The 15,822-nt window shown below is 41.3% G+C and overlaps 1 protein-coding gene across 2 annotated transcripts in view; it reads left to right on the top strand.

The window, feature by feature from the left end:
* The window catches only part of LOC134865409 (ERC protein 2-like), a 145,515-nt gene that overhangs the window by 87,889 nt on the left and 41,804 nt on the right, over window positions 1–15,822 (top strand). The gene's annotated exons all lie outside the window — the stretch shown is intronic.

The following is a 15,822-nucleotide window of genomic DNA, read 5'->3' as shown; positions in this document are numbered from 1 at the left end:
TCCTGTGCCTGATTGTGTCATGGTGTTCACCTGTTATCCCTGTGTTTCTCCTCCCCTCTCCACCTGTGTCTTGTCTTGTGATTACCCTTGTGTGTTTAGTCTCTGTTCCCCTCTTGTTCCTTGTTCGGTTGTCATCGTTTCCAATCTGGTCATGTCCATGTTCTGTGCCTTTTCCCGTCTATTTTACCTGCCTGTTCCTGTCCGCCCGTCTGTCTGCTCCTGTTCCTGTTGTCCCTGTATTCCCTGGCTAGTGTAGATTAGGTTTTTCTTTGTTTGAAAGTACAGCTTTAATTTGAATAAAGCTCGCCTTTTAGTTGGACCCATACCTGCCTCCTATATTCACTCTGCACTTGGGTCCTGTCACAAAACCCTGACAGTACAACCCGAACCAGAATGGACCCAGCAGTTTTTTCTACGCACCAAGAGCTGTATGAGCTTACATACACTCTTGAGTTTACCCTTGTGTGTTTAGTCTCTGTTCCCCTCTTGTTCCTCGCTTGGGTCCTATTTCCCCAACCCTGAGAAATAACCATTTATTCTATACCTAATCCAATCCAACTTTACTTGTATAGCACATTTAAAAACAGAGAAAAAAAATATAAAGTATAAAAAGTAGCATAAATACATTTGGACAAAACAGATCAGAAAATAAAAAAAATGTAAAACACAGGTCAATAAAATCACACTTAAAGCCACACACTGAAAAACTCTCATACATGAACAATATAAAACACAAGAAAATAAAAACCCCAATTTAAAAGCACAGTGTTATCCGATGTCTTATCAGGCTGATATTACATGTTCCAAAAGCAGTCCTTGTTACCTTATTTCCCACATTATCTATGAAATAATGTACACCTTTTTTTTAAAGTATAAAATGTGTATAAAATGAAAACCTTTGGCTAAGGTGTCCCACAAATATCTCACTGACTAATAAGGACAAATGTAATAAAGTATTTTTACACCTGATAAGTTATCGGGTTAAATAATTTCACATAATGAAGGTCTTTAAAATATCCAATTGATTTATTTATAACATTTAAAGAATAAGACCCAATATGTATGGCTTTTTTCACTCTTGTTTTCTTTTCTCCTTTCCATTTGTATGTCGAATGATAACCAAATAATCGTGCAAACTTTGTATCACTTGTTCTCACTTTGTTGATGATGTTTGTAGTGTGGCCATCTAGCCATTCTTATGGATTCATTTATCGCTCACATGTCAAACCTAGCTAAGAACTAACTACACGTTTAGTATGTTCTTAAACTTGCATAAAGTCATCACCCATCATATGACTAGAGTTAAATTAAAGAAAAACACAATATCCCTTTTTTTTTTTAACTCAGTTGCACCCTCCCTCTGTCACACACACATGTTCTCACCATAGCATGCACTGACAAATCTGACATGTCTCTGATCCACTCAGGCCACAGGTCTCTTGGCTAAGCATTTACTGAAATCAAATGTGTGTGTTTAGCCTTGGGTTACACACTCGATTGAATTAAAGAAAAGGTACGCACGCACAAAGTTACTCACACACAGCCTCACAGGGACACAGATCTCTATTAAGTTAAGAAAAAAAAAAGCTGAGTGTCTTCTTCCATTGCAAGGGCTTTTATGTGATAAGATCGGCTTGAGGTGCTCTCCTATGCAGGATTCCTGAGCACATCAAACAACAGTAAACCACATCACAGAGGCAGGAAGAGCTCAGCTCCATTAGCCAGCCCATAAAGAACATGTGTATGTGTAACAGGAGAGCTACACAAGCCACTACAAAAGGTTTGCACACATAGGACAAACATACAGAGGTATGCGGTCCCCTGTCATACTCACAAATTGGTGTGCTTTTGCTCATACATGCTGTTACACTTGCACCACAAACATTGATGTGTATGGTGTAAGTGGGCAACAAGGACTGTGTCATTGTTTATAGTTCTTGTAAAGACACAAACTCACACACACTGCACACACAACTAGGTCTGAAGCTTAAAGTAATGCTCTGATTTGTTCAAAGTGACACATGAGCAGGGCTGGAATAATGGCTTTGTGACATGAAAAAAACAGGAATTCAGGAATCTGTTTGCTGGCCAGATGGCAATCATTAGCTTTATTAGTACACAACTGGTACAGACATACCCCCAGCACAGACACACACACACACACAGACACAGACACACACACACACACACACACACACACAGACACACACAGACACACACACACACACACACACACACACACACACACACACACACACACACAACACACACACACACACACACACACACACACACACACACACACACACACACAACCCACCCAACTCAAGTACAGCACTGCTTCATCTCTCCATCCTTTCCTTTTTCCCTTTTTGCAGAAAGTGAAGTCTCTCTGATGAGGTGCTAAGTGACAAAAGGCCAAAGAGACACCCAAATACATTGTAAGAGAACCAGGAAGACAAAAAAAAAGAGGAAAGGGTTTTCAGGGGGTAGAAGGAGAATGAAGTTGACCCAGATTGAATGTACCAGTTTGTCTTACATTGATTTGAAACAGATCCTCATCATGTCTGCTGTCCAAGCCACAGACAGTGAGATATCACCCTCTACTCCGGCTCGAAACAATTCAAAATGGATGTCCATCACTCACTATGACTGGCCTTACTCTGCTATGACAGGATGTCTTAATCATCTACTGTGCAGATGTGAGCTAAAAACCCAAGATGAATAATGTATAAATTGCATGTTTTAAACTGCATCAAACAATAGCAGGAAGAGTAAGTGGGTGTCGTAAAATGTGGGCTGCGTCAAATGTATTCCAATGACAGAAGGAAATGGAGAGACAGGGCCCACCCTGCTCTTTGCTAAACCATCGTAATATGTATTAATCCCGTGGATTAGGTTGCCTGCTAGCATTACAGGCATTCTCGTGCAAAGTTCTGCCCACCGAGGTTAACATTTAATCCTGAAGATGACATACACAAAAACAGTATTATTGCCGCTAATGCCACACAGGATACCAGCGCAGAGTGAGCATGCAAATGTTTCCGGGAATGATATCTGAATGAGTGTGTGTTGTGGATGGAGGCTCATGGTAGATCCTTGTGTGGTAGAGGAGAAAGGGACTGATGTATGGCGAGGGGGAAACAGAGGGTGTTCAGAGAGGAGTTATGCACTATGGCAGGCCCTAATTGCTTGCGGCTCCCGTTGTGTGTTTGGCTTTGTTTGAGCATGTCCAATACAACTAGTCATAGGGGAGCCTCTGCCAGAGCAAACACACAAACACAGTGCTGAACCGTAGAGAAGGCTTTTATGGTGTTGGAGACTTCAGTAACATGACACCTAGGGCAAACACTGAGTAATAAAGCAATTGCGGCACATTGTTTAGATCTTCCTCCTGGCATGGTTTGTTCAGCAATGGAGTGTTTCAGTTTCCTGACATCAGTGTCTCTTTGGGAGCTCAGTGCACAATAAACACACTTACACGCACACAAACACATTGGTAAAAAAGGTACACATACAGCATAAACACTTAATGAACTCATGCACATACACACATACACATACACGCAAGCACGCCACAATGCAGACATCTCGACATGTCAGTCTCAATGTCTTCCGTGCCAGTGTTTCCACCAACTTCTAAGCGCCTTCGTGATATTTCTGACTGCATGACTGCAGATAAAAGAGCAATAAACAATTCTCTTTTGCTTGCTAACCTTATTCCTCACACGCTCTACTCCTCCTTTTAAAGTTGATGTTCTGTGACAGAGACATTTTTGTGCCAAAATGTTTGTACATGTGTCTGTAGGCTTCCCAGCAGAGTCTCTTTTTAATTCTCTTTAGCTCTGAGGTGGTCTCCAGCCCATGCTCAGCACGGCAAATGAGAGCTGTTTGTCAATGCGCTACATGTCATCACAGTGTAGCTGTAAAAAGAGCCCAGTACTTTTTCAGTTGTCGTGCAAACTTTTTCTCAATAGTTTTTTCCCCTCATGGCTGTGTGTCACTTTTCTGTAATTATTTCTTCCTGCACGTTTCAACTTCAAAGTCCAGAAAACCCCAAAAACACACCTGTATTCTTCCTGCTGTAACAGTGGCAGGAGACCTCACAACTCTGAAACAGACATCATGTTAACAATATTTACATTTCAGCTAAACAAATCTACACATGCACACAGTCACAGCAGGAGCCATAGCAGGCCCAGGTCTGTGTCTGTACAGTATATTTTGATTTAGCCTCGTTTAGCACTCAGAGAAAATGATTAGACATGTTGTGTATAACAAATTGTTTGAATTAAATATGCAGCCAGCAGCTTTATAGCTTGCTCTGTGGTCGGTCTACAAACATTTCCCACCTTTAAGCAGCCACAGTTTTATCTATGGGAAGCTTTAATTTGTCATGGAGTTCAAATATTGGTAAGGTTAAGTGTGTGTGAATGCATGAACATGTGATTAATGCAGGGGAATCGTTGAAAATTTGGGCTTTTAAGTGAATATGAAGTTCGATCTATCATTCACTTAAAGGAACATTAAGAAGAAGCTTTTGCTCTTGCTTGTACTTGAGCATAAACTTTAATTATTTATGCCTTTATTAGTATTCTTAAGACTTTACAGAACTCCAAATTAAGTCTTTTAGTTCTGAAAAAGGATATACAAGTGCTTGTCTGCCCTGAAATGTATATTCTAACAAAAAATAAAAGTATATATTTCTCATTTTTATTCATTTTCATGAATAATTAATTATTTGTATTTGTTTTTGCTTCTTTTTGTATTTCGTTGCTGCAGCGAAAACATTTCCCAGTTTGGGATAAATAAAGTACTTCTGATTCTGATTCTGATTCTGAAAGTATAAATGTCCTAGATTCCACTTCAATTTCACCTCAAATGTGTTCTAAAGTCCAGCCAAACTTACATTTTCAACAGCTGCTATGTTCCCGCTGTTTCCAGGACCACAAATAGTCCTTATTTCCATGAAACTAATTAAACTATTTTACAATGTGATGTGTTGGTGAAAGGTGTAGTGCCCACACAAGTCCATAGTTTTGTTTGTGGATGTCTCTGAAAAAGTAAAGGTACATTCGGAACTAATTTAGTAAATGATCTCACCCTCACCCGCAACTCTCCGATGTCAGTGGAGCACATCAACGTCGTTACACAGAACAGCACGTCATAATACTCTTTACTGCCTGGTCACAGCATACAAAGACACACAACACACACACACACACACACACACACACACACACACACACACACACACACACACACACACACACTTAGAGGCATATGCAGCAATCCGTGTCATTCTCATGCATATTAACACCAACACATGTATGCAAACCTCTTAAGGACCCTGATGTATATTTAACATTACAACAAACCTAAAGTTCTACTAAAACTCTTAGAAACAAATTAAAGTGCCCACAGATAGAATGACCATTTAAGATTGAAGAAAAGCTAGAAAAAAACAAACAAAAAGATTCACACACATACACACAATCCTGCATGTAACCATATCCAGCAAAAGAACTGAGTGCAAGCCATTGTTAAAATAACCGTGATGCAATCTACCAAGGGAGCTCGGCTGTGTCTGTGTGTGTTATCTAACTGGAAATCAGTGGGTCTGTCAGCAGCATCTGACTGCAAACTACCGCTGGTCTCTTTATTAAAAAACAGACATATGCTGGAATCCATGCACAGGTGTTAGGGTCGGCCAGTGCAGTATGGTCTGTGTTTACCTGTGTACATTTTCTGTGGATCAGTTCATGCTCACGTTTATGTGAAAAAAGCATACAAATCATAACGAAGGCGAAAGGAAACTGGATTCCAATAAGATGACTTGAGGCAAAGAGTTAAAAGGTATAAGAGCGAGTGTACTTTTTACTGTAGAGATTACAAGGCACACACTTCTGCTATGTCATGCTTGCCTGCTCGTGCATGTGCCAGTTGCAGCTTCAATTTTCAAACTCTTGTAAAAATGCTTAAACACACGCATTCAAATCCTTAACGAACAAGAAGAGCCATTATAACAAGAGTGCGAGTAGTTTCAATGTGTCTTCTTCACACGGAACATATTCACGACCTGTATACTTTAAAGCTGGGTATGTCTCTATTGGGAATTCACAACGGCTGACGAACAAGCGAGTGCAATGACACAACAGGCTCAATGTACCAGGGGCAAGATCTGTCTACACTAGCTTCAACGTACAAATTACCCAGATTATAGAGCGGTGTGGTCGTATATGTCTGTGTGTGCATGTGTGTGTGCGTGCATGTGTGTTCATATCTTAGTGTCTGCTGTGTGCTTGTACACGTACACCTCACACACAAGTTTATCTGTTGTGTGTGTGTGTGCTACCAAATGTGTGTATTCCTGTGTGAATTGACAGGTAAATAATAGTGAGATGTTTTTATACTTTTTTTTTTTTTTTTAATCAAAAGGCCAGGTAGTAATCATGTTACTCTTTGATCCCATGATCCTCACTGATCTGTTTAAATATACAGCAGACCTGTCCAGACCTGGCAACAGCTCCTCTAATCAGCAACCTCACGTAGCCTGCTCTGTGTGCGTGTGTGTGTGCATGTGTCTGTGTGTGTGAGTGAGTGTGTCTGTGTGTTTGAATATGTGTGTGTGTGTGTGTGTGTGTGTGTGTGTGTGTGTGTGTGTGTGTGTGTGTGTGTGTATGTGTGTGTGTGTGTGTGTGTGTGTGTGAGTGAGAGAGAGACTTAGTGTCTATCTCTCTGTGTCTCTCGCATAATTTCTTGCTTTGAATATATTTATATCTTCCCTCTTACACACTTTGAAGCACTTGAAGCTGGGCTAATGAAGTCTGTATAAGTTAGTATGTGGTCAGAGCATGTTTGTGTAGCAGACTGTAAAGGAACCATGTGGTTCCTGCTGCTTCGACACAAAGCAGAGCAGTTTGAGTCTTTTTTGTTTTACTTCCATTTTATTATCCCTTATTAAATGAAAACCAAATTAACCAAGGTTGAATTCAGAGGATTGTTAATTTTTAGCAGATGTGTGTGCATGTGTGTTTGCTTAATTTATGGGTTAATCTACGTACATGCAGCTTTGAAGTTGCAAGTGACACTACATTATTATATAACATATTGTATTGTATTGTATTGTATTGTGAGATGTATGTTGCAGTAATTGGGAAAAAGATACAGAAAAGAAAAAAAAAATCTTTACTTAAAAAAGAAGTCTGTCTCAACCAACATTCCGGTTTCCTTCTGAGAAAGTAATGGAGCTCTCGCTGGGATGATATCGTGGGTATTGTAGTTCTCTCTTGGTTTGCAGCTTTTATAATAGTTGAGCTCATGAGGCTATGATAGGAAAAAACTGTGATGGTTGATGGAGTGTGGGGTGAATGTTAGTGTGACCCTGTGTGTCCTTTACACACTGACGGGAAATCCATTGGTCAAAGCTCCAAGGAAAGCTATAATTCTTAGAGCCTTACAGGCCAAAAGAGAGTGCACACATCTCTCTCACACGCACGTTCACACACACTCCACTTGCATAGAGTAAAGTCTTAGCTGTGCTGTAGTAACCACATTAATTGGCTTGTGTAATTGTCTGGCAAAGCATTGTGGGAAACAGCCCTTACAGATCTGTCCCTTCACCTCAAACCACTTTTTAAACATGGACTCCCCTCGTCATGACAGTGCTATCCAGGAAATTGCTGAACATGTGTGTGTGTGTGTGTGTGTGTGTGTGTGTGTGTGTGTGTGTGTGTGTGTGTGTGTGTGTGTGTGTGTGTGTGTGTGTGTGTGTGTGTGTGTGTGTGTGTGTGTGTGTGTGTGTGTGTGTGTTATTATGTGATCACCCTTATGTGTGTCTCTATGGCTCCTTTAAGGGAAGTGAGTGTGGTAGCCTCCCATTCCACCGCATGTCGGCTGTGGTTCAGCTGTGGTCCACCGCCAGGCCCTACATTTGGAACACAGAGAAAATACACCAGGGGTACTTGCTCCCACTGTTTTTCTGGACCCATCTTTCATCGGTTTGTGTGTGTATTTTGGTTGCGCATTTGTGTGAGTGTACTTTTGTAATAATGGGCCACAATGTTGTACTCTCTGCCCCTGATATTTTAAGGTTTTTTGGCCCCACGTCATGAGTGTGCGCTATATTTCCAGGCAGCAGTTAGATGACCGGAGTGAGAGAACCCGTACAGAGGACAGGAAAAGCAGAAGGAATGAGGAGAGAGGAAAGCAAGGCGGGTAATTGAAGGTTTCAGGGTAATACTTAGGCCAAGGATGGCTGTTTCAACATGTTTGCATAACCTCCTTGAACTTAATATTTAGCCCCACTCAGGAGTGAGTATAGGGCACAACTAACAATGTAAGAGGGAGAGAGAAGTCAGTTGATAGAGAGGTCCAAGTCCAAGGCGGAGGTGATGCCATTCTCTCCTCCGATGAGTGGCTCCTCTCTTTGATTATCAAAAAAGAAGGGAGGGGAGAAGGAGTGATGGAATGAGGATGGAGAGAGAACAAGGTATAACACTAAAGGGGCCTTCCTGTTCAAGAGCCTGTGATAAACTGTGTTTGACAGAGGGTTATTTTAAATTGTGCATTATACAGGACAATACAGCAGACCTCTATTTCAAATGACGCAATGCAGAAGGTGTCCTCTTGGTATTTTCAGTTTACATAACTGACTGTTTAGAGCACACACTTCACTGAAGCTCCTCTCAACCAAGTACAAAGAAATATGTTAATAAATAGATCATTCATTTTGCTTCTGTTTCTGATGACCGAAATAATTAATAATCAACTAGTATTCTCCAATAATAATAATAATCAATCAATCAATCACACTTTTTAGATTTAAGGATTTTTTTTTTCCCTTGGAATTTCATTATTTGAGTTGTTGGAGGGTTGGAAAAACGGAGGAATATAGGAAGGAATATAAAGACAAACTGCAGCAAAATAAGAAAGTATTCTATGTGATTATAAACATAATTATTCTTTCCTATCTTCAACAAACATCATATATTTTTCATCTAATCTGACCTCAACTGAGCAGCCCTTCCTGTGACACATATTGTATATCTCATCTTTTAAAGTTTAAAAAAAGCGGAGAGGCAATCAGAGACAGACAAGACTAGGGGATGGCACAACTCATCAATGTTTAGACTGAAGCCTTGGTGCTCTTTCTTAACACGCTGCATACGTGTGTATGTTTCTTCCTGCCCTCTTGTGTATGTGTGTGTTCTTACAGTAGTGTGACTGGAGCAGTGTTTCTCATTCTGTGACCCTCACCCCTCTCTCAGATGACAGGGAGCTTTAAACACCCCAGCTGCTGTATGTGTGTGTGTGTGTGTGTGTGTGTGTGTGTGTGTGTGTGTGTGTGTGTGTGTGTGTGTGTGTGTGTGTGTGTGTGTGTGTGTGTGTGTGTGTGTGTGTGTGTGTGTGTGTATGTGTGTGTGTGTGTGTCTGACTGTGAGGCAGGGGAGCCCTACATGTGTGTGGTACAGTACAGCCCCCTGTCTTGTTTGATGGGACTTGGGGAGACACTGTCAGTCAGCGGAGGGGTGATAAAGACAGAAAACAAACTTTAAGAATGGAAAGCCGCGCTCTGCTATTGGTAGGATCCCTGGAGGGTCAGGGTCAGAGCTCACCTTATTGGAAGAGGCCGTGTAGGAGGGCCTTGTACCAGACAGCTCGGTAGATTGACAGAGGCTTTGACTAATCCGATATGCATTGTGTTTTTCTTGCTTTGAAGTGAAAGACGGAGGTTGGTAAGAAAAGTTAAAGTATGGCCACACATGCACTCAAGCAAAAACGGGCACATATGGAGACACCCAAGGTCGTCCGAATGGGAAAGAACTGACAGTGACATCATTATCATCACTGACATCCCACTAGGCCTTGTTTATTTATCTATCCTGTTTTTACAACAACAGGACTCTGCCTGACCCCAGATCCTCAGTAGGTGATGCAATGGAGCAGGAAGTGAGAGAGGACAGCCATCCATCGTTCTGTCAAAGCCAGATCATTTGTTTTAAGCAAACAAATAGTTCATTTATTGAATAACCTGGAACACAAGATTAATATTGATTTTCTCATTTGACTTTCTTGGAAAGAAATACACATATTCAAAAATGTTAACTATTCCGTCAAAACTTATTACATTTAAATGAAATCCTTATGTCTTTGCCTTGACAAGATTGTCTTAGTTTCATCTGATTTGTCTGCATTCACTCATACACTCACATACTCAAACACACACACACACACACACACACACACACACACACACACACACACACACACACACACACACACACACACACAGAGACACACACACACACACACACACACACACACACACACACACACACACACACACACACACATACACACAGCCACCTGGTCTCTCTCTCAGTTCCTCTTTGTCTGGGTCTCTCTATCTGTCTACCCCTGTCTCTGACTGGAATGCAGCGGTGGCCGTCTGGTCCTGCTCATCTCTGGGAGCAGTCGGCCATCTCTCCTCGTCCCTGCTCCCACTCTAAACATTTGGCTAGTTTTGGCAGATTTGTTGATTTTTGTCCCCTCGTATTTTCCCTTTTTGTTGCTGTAAAACTGATACATACTCTTTCAATTAGACCAACCCCCACTCCCCACTAGTCAGAGCACTAGTGTGGGAGTGGGGGTGAGCAGAGTAAGTGGGATGTATATTTTATTAGTCAAGTGAAAACACACACAACCTGGCCCAGTTCTGGGGGAACCATCTGCTGTCATGGACTTCTCTTGGGAAGCTCAGCTCAAGGTTAGCATGTAAAGTTTAGCATTCTTAGTAGACGCACAGGATTAGCATGTAATCTCTAATATAGCTGCTCAAGAGGAATATTGGAGTCGACATGAATTTCTTTAAACAAGACAGACATGCAAGTTTGATTTGCAATGAGTCTGAATAAACCCTGACTCACCGATTAAAATGAATAATGGCGAAATCCAGGCCAACATACAGAAGGAAGTTGGTAAAAAGTCCATCTGGCATGGGGCTGGCTTAAGGTTAGCTGCTAAAGGTTAGCATTGAGCTAATCCTTCCTAAGGTAGACCTCCTGAAAATATTTTTACTCGACATTTGGAGTTAAAACACAGATTTACCATCTGAACTGGCTTTGCAGTAAGCTTACTAAATGAACCCAGAGTGTGTGTTTTTTGTTTGAAATAGACATTTTTCCTACCACCTCAGTTGTAAATAACACAGTGTTCCAAGGCCATAAATAATAATGTCACTCAACCATGCCCCATTCTCATGTCCTCTGCTTGCTCTCACCACAGGCCTCTAGTACCGCTTAGCCAGGGGCCCTCAGCCTTGTACTGCACCTTCACACACTCACAATCAAGGAACAGCCATAAAAGCAAGTGGAATGTTTCTGCAGAGTCGGACAGTTAAGTGGTGCAAGGGCATGATCACAAACTGGAAGATTCATAATGGATGTTCTGGGAACACACATTAGTGGGCTCCCCATGTTCTTTCTAACAAAATACATCACACATGCGGAAATGTAAGTAGAAATGTGTGCAGGCAAATTCACGCACACATGAACACACTGCACTTAGGGGCAGACAGTATTGATGGTTCCTTCGGGCATCACACGGACGCATCTGTTTCTGTCCCTCTGACTCTCCACACTCATAATTTCAAGTAAGTCATAACACAAATTATAAACACATATCCTTCAACCGTGACGCCTAGGAATAACAACATGGAGTGCGCTGAGCTGATTTAGTGTAGGCAAGGGCTCTTAAATCTTTACCTTTGCTCTTTTCTTCCCTTCCTTCTCTAATTTTCTTCCCTCTTTTACCCCTCATGCAGCACAAGTGGCAGTCACTCTTGTCAAACACATACTTTTCCCTTCTTATCTATTGCCTTCATCTCTTGCCATCTCTTTTTTATATATTTTTTCTTGAGCCTTTGGTTCTTCCCAACATCCGCTTTCCTTGAACTTGCTTTGTGCAAATGTATACGTATGTGTGTTTATGCTTACTCTTGACCCCGTCTTAACCCTTTGTCACCCAGAAATCTGTCTGACCTGCTAGTGTCCTGTCTGCGCTGTGACCTCACAGTCCGTCGACAGCAGCCGCGCCTCTAATAGGTCTTCATCGAAGTTTTCTCTCTTCATTTTTCATTCCTTTGTTCATAATTATCTCGTCCCGCCTGACATTTCCTTACCCTTCTCTTATTCCACCTTTTTTCATTTCAGTATTTCTTTCCATATCGTCTCTGCTGACCCTCCCCCTCCCTCCTTTCCATATCACCTCTCATCGCATGGTCATGTACTTTAGTCATCCATCTCCCACCTCTGCAGATCCAAATGTCTCAATATGTCCCAGGGACCATGAAGGTTCAATTGGAATCACATGTTGTAGTCGAGCCGAGAATTTCACCCCTTATAAATAAGATGTCAGTCCTGCCTAAAGGCTATTTCCACAGAGGCTTGCATACCCCCGCATCTATACTAGTCTATATCGCTAAGTAAATACAATGATATTTATTTGTATGAATGCACAACTGTTTATGTAAACATTGTGTTTAACTTGTCAGCTAAAATACTGTTATCTCATAGAAAGACTAAAGTAAGAATGATTTTTTAGACCAGATATCCAGCAGTTATTATGGGATTTATTTCTCTTTTTATTGGAGAACCTTATGACTTCTCAGTGCATGGGGTCTGACTTTTATGAAGACTAATTACAAGTTTGTCATGAAAACCCTTTTCATTGCTGCCCTTTCAATTCCGAAAGGAAATGGAGATAATCCTGTGTTTGTCCAGGACACGCCAAGGCTAAGTTAAGCAGGGAGTGAGACAAGAGGAAGAGAAGGGAGAGGGTTCACCCACTCAAGCTCAAGATCAGCCAGTAGATACTGGGCAAGCATTTGTCTTTGTCTGTGCGTGTGTGCGTGCGTGTGTTTGTTTGTGTTTGTCTAATAGATGAACCCTGTCTGCTAGATTCATGTACATTGCAGTGTGGACTATAACTCAGGCCAAATGGCCACTCAAATTAGATGTGATTAAATACTACAGTGTGATTCAGGCTCAAGGACTGTAAGTAATACTAATCAGCACACACCACCACACACTCAGCACACACACACACACACACATACACACACACACACACACACACACACACACACACACACACACACATTCACTGATTGAGGATGTGGGAGACAACATTTACAGGCTTGCTTATCATAATAATGCCCCGCTTTTATTGTTTTAGGAAGACATCACTCAGCAGAATCCTGCAGTACCACTAGAAGAGCACCCACAGAGAGACAGCTCTGTAATCGACTGTGTTAATTTAAAGCCTGGAAGTGATTTAGCTTGCACTGATGCATGGCAGCCACTTTGGTTTGGGGGTTTAATTTAGTTGGGTTCACAACTGTCTCAGGGTCAATCAATCATTTCCAGTTGGAAAGTCTGTACCTGTGCTAGGGGAATGCAGTGCAGATGAATGTGACAACCATGTATTCACAGACAGCAGAACACCTTTCCGTCATAAAAAGACATACAGTAATTATTCTAGCTTCCTTGTAGAGGCCTGCAATTGCTACAATACTAAAGACAATGATTACATTGTCAGAATGTAAAAAGGCAACTTGGCTTTCATGTATGGCTTTTCTTAAAGCCGTGGTTCGTTACACATTTCATTTATTATCTCTTTTTAGTAACAGCCACATTGTGTCTTTCATCAATTCAGGATTTGATGAATGGGAGTGAAACAATCCTTCATGAAGTGACTAAGTGGAGGTCAGAAAAAGATGGATCTCTGTTTTGCTTTTCTAAGAGGAGTTCACAGATTAGATAAACCTCCCCTTTAAAGCTGAGGTGGGGGTTTGTGCCCATAACCTTTCACAGCACTCTTTCCATCTACCTATTTGGCCTTGCACTAAATGTATAACTTAATTGTTGTCCCATACGCAATGCTATGTTTTTCAGCTTGGTCTGCAGTTATTTTGTTTGCAATTAGAGTCACATACTGACTTAGATGCTTTCAGGTAATGTTAGAATAGATTAGGGAAAACTTTGAGACAATATATCCAAAGTGGGAGTTTCCATTTCTAGCAGTGTGTACTAAAGATGGCCCTCTTGCAAGCAAGTTAAGGCTGTAAATCTGACCCATTGTTTATGAACAGTGACACAGTGCCGCATTCCTTGTCCATATATGTCTCTGTGCATCACCTCTTTACTTTATTTCACACAGCCAAAGATAAAAGAATGTCACACAGATTGCCACTATGCCATGCTTATAAATGCAAAATTAATGATTTGGTTTATTAGTCATGGGAAGAAAGAATCGACTGTTGTTTCATTTGTTGATATATCAGTGGATTTATTTTTAACTTGTTAACTTTCTTTTAGCATTTTACATTATGAAAGGCCAGGTCAAAGATAATAGTCCTGTAGTCAAAAGCACTTGCTCTGGTTGAATGTATGTATGTGTGTGTGTGTGTGTGTGTGTGTGTGTGTGTGTGTGTGTGTGTGTGTGTGTGTGTGTGTGTGTGTGTGTGTGTGTGTGTCTGTGTGTGTCTGTGTGTGTCTGTGTGTGTCTGTGTGTGTCTGGGGTTTTGTGTGTGTGTGTGTGCATTCGTGTATTCCCATTACACTGAGCATTAAAAGGAATAACAGTGGAGGTGTAGAGGGATGAAAAGTGTCACTTTGGCCCTGCTCTGTGATTAATGGTATGATTAGCTGCTCGGATCCCTGTCATAACCCACATGCATGCACGCGCAAATGCATGCACAATATGCAAGCACACACAAACACAGAGGCCTTTTAATGGCCTTGAATGGGAGAATCCAGATGCGACATTCAGATAATTGTACTAAAAACACCAAATGTGGAGTCCCTAGCCGGCAGGACTTTATTCTGAGTTCAGCATGTTTATTTTCCCAATTCAGTTATTTCTGCAGGGACTTAAATCATGGAAAAAAACACTCCGATGCAGGTCAATTTTTAATTGAGTTCAAAGTGTATTTTGACTCCCTCCCTCCTCCTCTTACTTTACCCATCACCTCACACAAATCCAAACATTACCTTACCGTGTTGGTTTAATGCCTGCCTAATTTTAAATGTGGTTTCAGAGTCTGGAGTTCAGTCACGTCATTTTATCCAACTTAAAATACCGTCAGTGACTTCCACCTAGTCAGACAGCTTGAGACGTCGGTGATGGTCATTCAGATAATTTTAGGCTGCTTTTGGAGACAAAGAACCTACACATACATCTTTTTTTACAGCCTATTTCGTTCTTTTTTAATAATATTTTTTGGGCCTTTGGTCAATAGTCAGTTTTGTACAACGGGTGGGTGCATCTGGCTTATTTTGTAAATGTGTTTGTGCATGTCGGTTTACCAGTGTAGCTGCATACAATGTTTGTCACAACACAGGATTTAAAACATCCTGCTTGGTGACGAGGATAGTCATCACCAAACTACTCCTAAGGCTTTACGTCTGTCGAAGGGTTACGCAAGGCATCTCTTGAGTAATGGTGTACATTTGTTTGTACATCTGGTTGTGTGTATGAATGAAAAAGCCTCTTGGTATGTTTTCTCTGCACCTGTACACAGTCATTTGCTGCCAACCCCTTATGTATGTATGAAGAAACACACACTCACACACACACACACACACACACACACACACACACACACACACACACACACACACACACACACACACACACACACACACACACACACACACACACACACACACACACACACACACACACACACACACATTGTGGTAACCAGCGGTGACAGAGGAAAGATGTCATATCCTCCTCAGCCTACTCTTTTATGCTCCA

This window comes from Eleginops maclovinus, chromosome 1, assembly GCF_036324505.1.
Source record: "Eleginops maclovinus isolate JMC-PN-2008 ecotype Puerto Natales chromosome 1, JC_Emac_rtc_rv5, whole genome shotgun sequence".
NCBI lineage: Eukaryota > Metazoa > Chordata > Actinopteri > Perciformes > Eleginopidae > Eleginops > Eleginops maclovinus.
This window is presented reverse-complemented; position numbering and strand designations above follow the sequence as displayed.